Below are 7,520 nucleotides of genomic sequence, written 5' to 3'. Positions count from 1 at the left end.
AATGCTCATGTGAAGCACTTTAGGATGTTTTATTACCTTAAAGGTGCTGCATAAATCCAAGTTGTTGTTACAATAAATTGCTATTACTTAAACTAGCTTTTATTTTATCTAGTTTATCTGTGATTTCTGTAACGTTAAGCGTGATTCACTGTTGTGTTTATCCCTCAGATATGTGCTGAAATTATACTCAGTTTTTATGTATGTAGGAGGAGTTTTAGTTTACTATGCTTCAAAATGCCTGCTGTCACACTCACAACAGTTAACTCCCTTGCTCTAAGTGACCACATCCAAGTTTAACCATGCATACATTGTAAGCAATTAATAGTCAATAGACAACACAGTCAGACAATAAAGAATTGAATACTGAAAAATATATTTCATGTTGTAAAGTTCATCTCTTTTTTTCTGTATTTTTGACTGTGCACTGAAAAGGGAAAGTAACTGATTTAAATTCAAGGATTGTTGAAGGATTTTTAAAAGTATATACCCTGACACATTTTGTAAGAGCTATTTACACAGCTGCTTGTTCAAACAACAGTGGAGCCTAGTTTGTAGGCGAGCTGGCGTCAAGGACTGTGCATGAATGGAACTCTGGCTGGCAACAAGTAGTTGATTGGTCTGTGGACTCGTGATTGGTTATCAATGGCACACACCTTCTCCCTGCCAACAACTGTATGATGGGTTCCCAGGTAGATGAACAGCTTGGGCGTGTGAATATGTTGGCAGGAACTGTCGAACACCTGATGAAGAAGGAATTGTTTATGCTGTACAGAAAAAAAGGCACAATCCTGAAGATAGCCAGTTACTTTTCCCCCATTTCTAGTTGCTGTGTGTTGTGGCATTTAATTGATTAGTTAAACAGCTTTTTAAACAGTAATCAGTCACCCTGTGCCTCTTGCAAACAAGTGGAATTTTCCAGAGAAGCAAGACTTGAGAAACAGCATTCTGATCAGCACAAGAATCATCTCAGAAAGCCCTGTGGGCCAAACTGCCTTCCCAGTCCTTCTTTCCCTCCATAACACCAGTGTTTTGTTCCCCCTCTCTGTATGTGGGTTAGAGTTTTAACCAGTAGAGGTATAATGCAGTGTTAAGATAAGAAAAGCACAACAGGAAAGGCAGCATCCAAGGTGCAGGAAAATCAATGTTTCAGGCAAAAGCCCTTCATAAGGAACGAAGGGGTTCATCATTGCTTATGTGTTGCTAAAATCTATTTATTTGTAATAAGTAATCATTCTTGTTAAGTTCAGAAACCAGGTCCATGCTTTCTGTGAGTGTGGGTCAGAAAGAGGAATTCTGCATACCTTTTAAAATTCTTAACTTCTATGTTAACTCCAGGAATAGTATTTCTGGTATGATACCCCAGTGATGTATAACAACATATGAACATTCTTATAGAGGCATGGCTCCAGTGAAAATAGTTATGTGGCCTTTTTCATTGCAAATTTCACTGTTAACCTTTAGTTGATATATATTTGCAACATGTAGGGTGAGACAAAGCTTATGTTGAGCATAAGCAATAGCATATACTTGTTGGGCTGAGTGGCCTATTTAGGTGTTGTAAAATCCAATGTAATATTTTTTTGTGTTGCCAGAAAGTATTCTAACATGATTTTCAATATTAATCCAAAGATTTATATCTGTCACTTCCTTGTAACAGCCGTAAGCACCACAAAATGATTGTTTCCACACAATTTGCAGTAAATGCTTATGAATGGGGTTAAAGGTCTCAGGGTGCCTGGTTTGAGAAAAAACAAGTTACATGAGACATCAGTTGCTGTCATGACTTTAGGTCAGGGAAATGCACCTGAGTTTGGGCTCCAGCCTTTGAACTTGACTGTGTAGTACAGCACCAATGCAGCACTGTACTGCTGAGGAGTTGTTTCTTGGAAGAAACGTTACCCAAGGCACTGTCTGCCACTTGGGTGAATGTTAAAAATCTCACCATGCACTTGGAAGAAAAGGAAAATCATTCTGCTTGCAGGTCCTGGCCAACATCTAAAATTGATTATCTTTATCACATTGCTGAGGTTGTGGGGTTTTGCACATGCCTTTATTTCCTGCATTGCAACAGACTCTGCACTTCAGGAGGGCTCTGAGACCCCTGAGGTCTCAATAGGCTTTGTGCAAATCTTTTTAAAATGCACTGAAAGTGAGGTTTCTAGGCCTGCTTCATCTTACCATAGAAGCAAAGAATCATACAACACCCAAGACCATTCAGCCCATCGTACCTGGACTGGCTCATTATACAGCTTTCTAATCAATTCCAAACCTCCTCTCTTTCTCCATAGCCTGGCAAACTATTTTTCCTCTTCTATTTATCCATTTCCCCTTTGGAGGTGACTATTATTTCCCTTCCATCATCCTTGCTGGCAGTGACTCCATATGACTATGTCAAAGACAAAGTGGTACATGTGCACAGAAATTTGAATGTGGCGGGACATAATGAGAAAGTACTTAGAAAGCAAGGACTTGAGATTCATAAATAGAAATATTAAGTACAGAAGTAGGGTGTTATGCTGAATCTGTATCAAGTTCTGGTTAGGCCACTGCAATTGTATCGAGCACAGTTAAACCAAATCCCCATGCTTTAGGAAGAGTATGAAGGTCTTTAAGAGAGTGCAAGCATTTTAGCCAGAATGATTCCAGAGATACACTCCAGTGAAAAAGTCCCAGCCTATTAATCCTTGCTTTATAACTCAACCTTCCATACCCGGCAACATCCTGGTAAGCCTCTTCTGAGCCCTCTCAATCTTGATAATATCCTTCTTATAACTGGGGGACCAGAACTGGAAACAGCATTTCTGAAGAGGCCTCACCAATGTCCTGTACAACCTCAACATAACATCCTAACTCCTATACTCAAAAGGTCTGACTAATGAAGTCAGGGAGGAATAGATGGAGTTGATGGCTGTTGTCTTTCCCTAAGGTAGGGAATTTCAAGACTAAGGGACACATTTTTCAGGTGAGAGGAGAGAGAATTTAAAAAGACATAAGAGGCAACTTTTTTATATAGAGGGTGGTTCATGTGTGGAATGAACTTCCTGAGGAAGTGATGGATGTGGGTACAATTAAAAGACATTTGGATAAGTACATGAATAGGAAAGGTTTGAAGGGAAATGGGCTAGCAGCAGTTATGTGGGACTAGTTTATTTTGGGAACATGTTCGGTTTATGTTTCATTGTGGATGGACTTTACAGAGATGTCCATGACAGGTTTAGATAGTTTGCACAAAGAAAAAGTATTTCTATCAAGGACTGGGTTTCAGGTTTTGAGCTAAAGGTGAGAGGGGTGTGAGGAAGGATTGGTTTAATCAATGAGTGACATTGACCTGGAACTTACTGCTCCCGAGCAACATTCCCTCTAATCCATACAGACATTTGGAAGTTCTGCACATATTGATTAGAGGGCTGCCACTGTGTCAACACACTTTGTGTCACAAAGAGCCTGTCATGGCTGGTCTGGAAAGTGGCACAGAACGCTGTTTTTACTGGGTTTGGATGAGGCCCATTGTTGGGTTGAAGTATCAGACTATTATTAACAATAGGATAGGAAGTGTTAACTGTGTCCGCCTTGAACTATTGAGCACAAGATGAACTAAGAAAGTTTTTAAAATTACTTTAAATATATATTGATGATATACTTTTCACAATATAGAACATGAGTAATTTTCCAGTGTATCTGGGTGTGTATTGAGCTAATGGACATTGCATACAAGAAGAAGATTCAATCCTCATGTCAACATTTATTACTAATCTTTAATTAACTGGATCTGTGCTTCAGGCTGAAATGCAGCTTCATGAAAATTGTACTTTGTTTATTTTAAACTACATCTTTCAGTACTTAGTTTGTGTTGCATGTTTCTCAGTTAAAAGCATTAGATTCTTTTTCAATTAACCATTGGGATAGTGAGAGTGAAGTAAAAATTAGTCATATTCTATTTAAATTTTGACTTGTTCAATGAATGTAGCGATTTGTATAAATGTGTTATTTTTATTGGAGAAAGCATTGGGATATTTTGTGTGTGATAATTCATGCTTTATGAGTTTTCCTCTGACTGCAAGACCCCCAGTCTGTACGATGCAGCAATTAATTTGCATCATTTGTTGCCTTTAAATCTCCTGCTGCCAAATTGTAACTCAGCACACTGTGTATATCCTGACATGAAATTATGCTTGGCATTGTTCTGTTAATTCTGGGAATATTTATGATATTGTTAAGAACAAGAGAATTTTACTTCTTTGGGGAGAATGATTTTTACATATTTAACAACAGATGATTAAGTATTATTATTTTCATAAGTAATGAAAGAATCTGAGCTGGAATTGACAATACTGTAAATCTTCCTTTGAATTGTTTGTATAACATGTTATTTGTATGTTCAACAAGCTTAAGTAGTCAAGGATCTTGCAGGTAGAAATTTTTACAGCAAAGAGACAATTCAGTCCATTGGATCTATGCTAGATTTTCAGTTGGAACTATTTGCTTTAATGTCAGCCACTTGACTTACCCCTTGAGCTTTTATACTCACTGTTTTAAAGTGGCAAGTTGCATTGTGTAGGTGAAGGTAGGTCATGATTTCTAAATATAATTTATGTATTCTACATTCTATGTCATGAAACTGAGACTGGACAAAGTCTAAAATATCCAGTTAGCAGGGCCTTTCATTACTGAAGTGTTGTGTAAGTTTTCGTCTTTTTTGGATGGTTTGAATGATTGCTGATAATGGATCAATGAAAGGCACTATTATCTATTACTAATCAGGAAATATGACTTTGCATTACTTCCTGTCCACCCAGAACTTACTGAGTATTTTGCAAGTTCAAAGTTTAAGAGAATATTCTGACCCCAGAACTGTACGTAGACAGAGGGGAAACTGAATCGAACAGTATAGGAGGTGGGTGATACAGGTGAAATGGAACTGAATAATGGAGCCTATCACCATTTGTTGACATCTATATCGCGCAGTCACTGCTATTAAGTTGTGACCTTAATGTTGTGGTGTTCTATTCTGAGCACGTGTCAGTAACTGCTTACTTAATTTTGGTAACAAGTTCAGTATGCCAGAGTTTTGTGTTGCTACCATCTGACCTATACCTAAGACTGCGGCGGTCAATGGACCAGAATCCAACACAAAAATTCAGTCTGTCCATTTGTTCCAGTTTTCAGATGGGCCTTGAGTTGAGGAGTCAGGTTGAAAATAGGCAGAAGTCTCAGTAACTTGTATTAATAGAAATCAAAGAGAGTTGCAGGGACCCTCATAGCATTTACATTTGAATCTGCTGCAGGCAGTTCAGGGGCACTTGGCCATTGGGATTTAAAAGGCTGTCATCAGAGAAAGCAGTCTTGGAGAGAGTGATGGAGGAATCAGAAACCTCATATTCGGACATAACAGCTTCTGATGGTCATTGGAATTTGTATTGAATCAGTACTGTGAGCAATAATAGACAGGGTGCTCCTTGTATATATCAGGAAACATTCAAAAGCTTATCCCGAAAATCTTTCTAAAGGTCTCTAGCCCCTAAACAAGAAGAGAAGAATTTAATACTGCCCATTACAGTGGGAAACACAGTATCTGAGCTATGTGAATTCCAAGACAGGTTGCATGTCAGGTTCCCAGTGATGGGAAAATTCCTCTGATTAAGTTGGAGGCAGGAAGAGGCTGATGTGAGAAACTTGGTGGCTCGAAGCAAGCTGTCATTTAGACCCATTCCTGAAACAATTGACACCAATTATCCTTACACCCAGCAGAGTGTAACAGTAATTCAGGTTATTGGGTTTGCTATCAGACTACGGGTGGGGCGGGGGGGTGGGTGGTGGGGGGGAAGTGGTTGTCTTCCTCATGGTCAGGCATTGGGAAGGGGAGGACCATTGAAAACCAACTCCATGCCCCTGACGCTGAAGACATCCTGCTTGCCTGTCTGCAACTCCAGCCCTGCTCACCCCGTGCTGGCCTCACTCACCTGATTCCAGGAATCCAGTGATGATCCCAGGCTCTGAAGAGGACCCTTGAATATTGCCTGCAACAGCCATCACTCCTGGTGGCACTGCTGACCTCTGATGAGCTGGCAGTTGTTGACAGACAACATTACCACGACGTTGGTCTTAAATCCTGGGGAACTCTTGATGTTGGCCAACTGAGCATCCAAAAAGCACTTTATTTAGTTGGGCCACTCCCAAGGAGGAAATGTGTATTTTCCACTAATTCTCCTACCATTGAGGATGTACGATAACATGAACATTAGATCCAGCCCTCAGAACTTAGTAAACTTTCCAATCCTTTGAATTCATCGAGCTACACAAACTACAGAAATAGAACGTGAGCAACTCTATTTGGGTACATTCCTGGAGTTTGAATTGAATTGAATTGAATTGAATTTATTGTCACGTGTACTGAGGCACAGTGAAAATCTTTGTATTAAGAGCAATACAGGCAATACATAGTTAAGTAGCATAGATAAGTAAATAATAGGTAAACAGCGGCAAAAACAAAAGCACAGATACAGGTGAATGTTAAGAGTTTGTGAGTCCATTCAGTATTCTAACAACAGTAGGGTAGAAACTGTTTCAAAACTGGCTGGTTTTGATTAGATTACTTACAATGTGGAAACAGGCCCTTCGACCCAACAAGTCCACTCCGACCCGCCGAAGCGCAACCCACCCAGACCCACCTAAAACTATGGGCAATTTAGCATGGCCAATTCACCTAACCTGCATATTTTTGGACTGTGGGAGGAAACCGGAGCACCCGGAGGAAACCCACGCTGACACAGGGAGAATGTGCAAACTCCACACAGCCTGAGGCAGGGGTTGAACCCGAGTCTCTGGCGCTGTGAGGCAGCAGTGCTAACCACTGTGCCAACGTGCCGTGGACCCCGTGGTGCATGTGCTCAGGCATCTGTACCTTCTCCCCAATAGTAGAGGTTGTAGAAAAACATTGTCAGGGTGGGATGGATCTTTGAGAATGCTGGCGGCCTTTCCTTGATAGCGGGCCTGGTAGATTGATTCAAATATTGGGAGGTTGGCTTTGTGATTGTCCGGGCCAAGTTCACCACTTGCTTCATACGCATTTAGGACTAAAACCAACCCTGCCCCCACATTCTTACAGGGTGAAGTGTCATCCACACCAACTGAAAGTGTGGATAACCTCTTTGTCACTTAATTGAAATAATCTTGGCTGTTTGCATGATACAGCTTATTTTTATTCCCCTTGTCTGCTTACTTTTGATTACAGAAGTTGTTCAAGTATTGAAAAAAAAGAATTTTGTTTAAAACTGCTTTGACGTTCTTTCTTCCAGCATTTCCAGTATGAATTGTTTTCAAGATTAATATTCAACTCCTATAGACTCCAAAGTATATCTATGGACGTTCCAGAGGGGTTGTTAACCCTGTGGAAACACAGAGATGTGAGTCCAGTTTGAGCCTGTTGATCCTCTAGATTAGGAATTCTCTGTATTGGGTCGAATTTGTGTTTGGAATTACAGCTGAGTGTTAGTCCTTAACACCAGATGGCATTGTTACAG

Source organism: Chiloscyllium plagiosum, chromosome 32 (assembly GCF_004010195.1).
Source record: "Chiloscyllium plagiosum isolate BGI_BamShark_2017 chromosome 32, ASM401019v2, whole genome shotgun sequence".
Lineage (NCBI taxonomy): Eukaryota > Metazoa > Chordata > Chondrichthyes > Orectolobiformes > Hemiscylliidae > Chiloscyllium > Chiloscyllium plagiosum.
Note: the sequence above shows the minus strand (reverse complement) of the source record.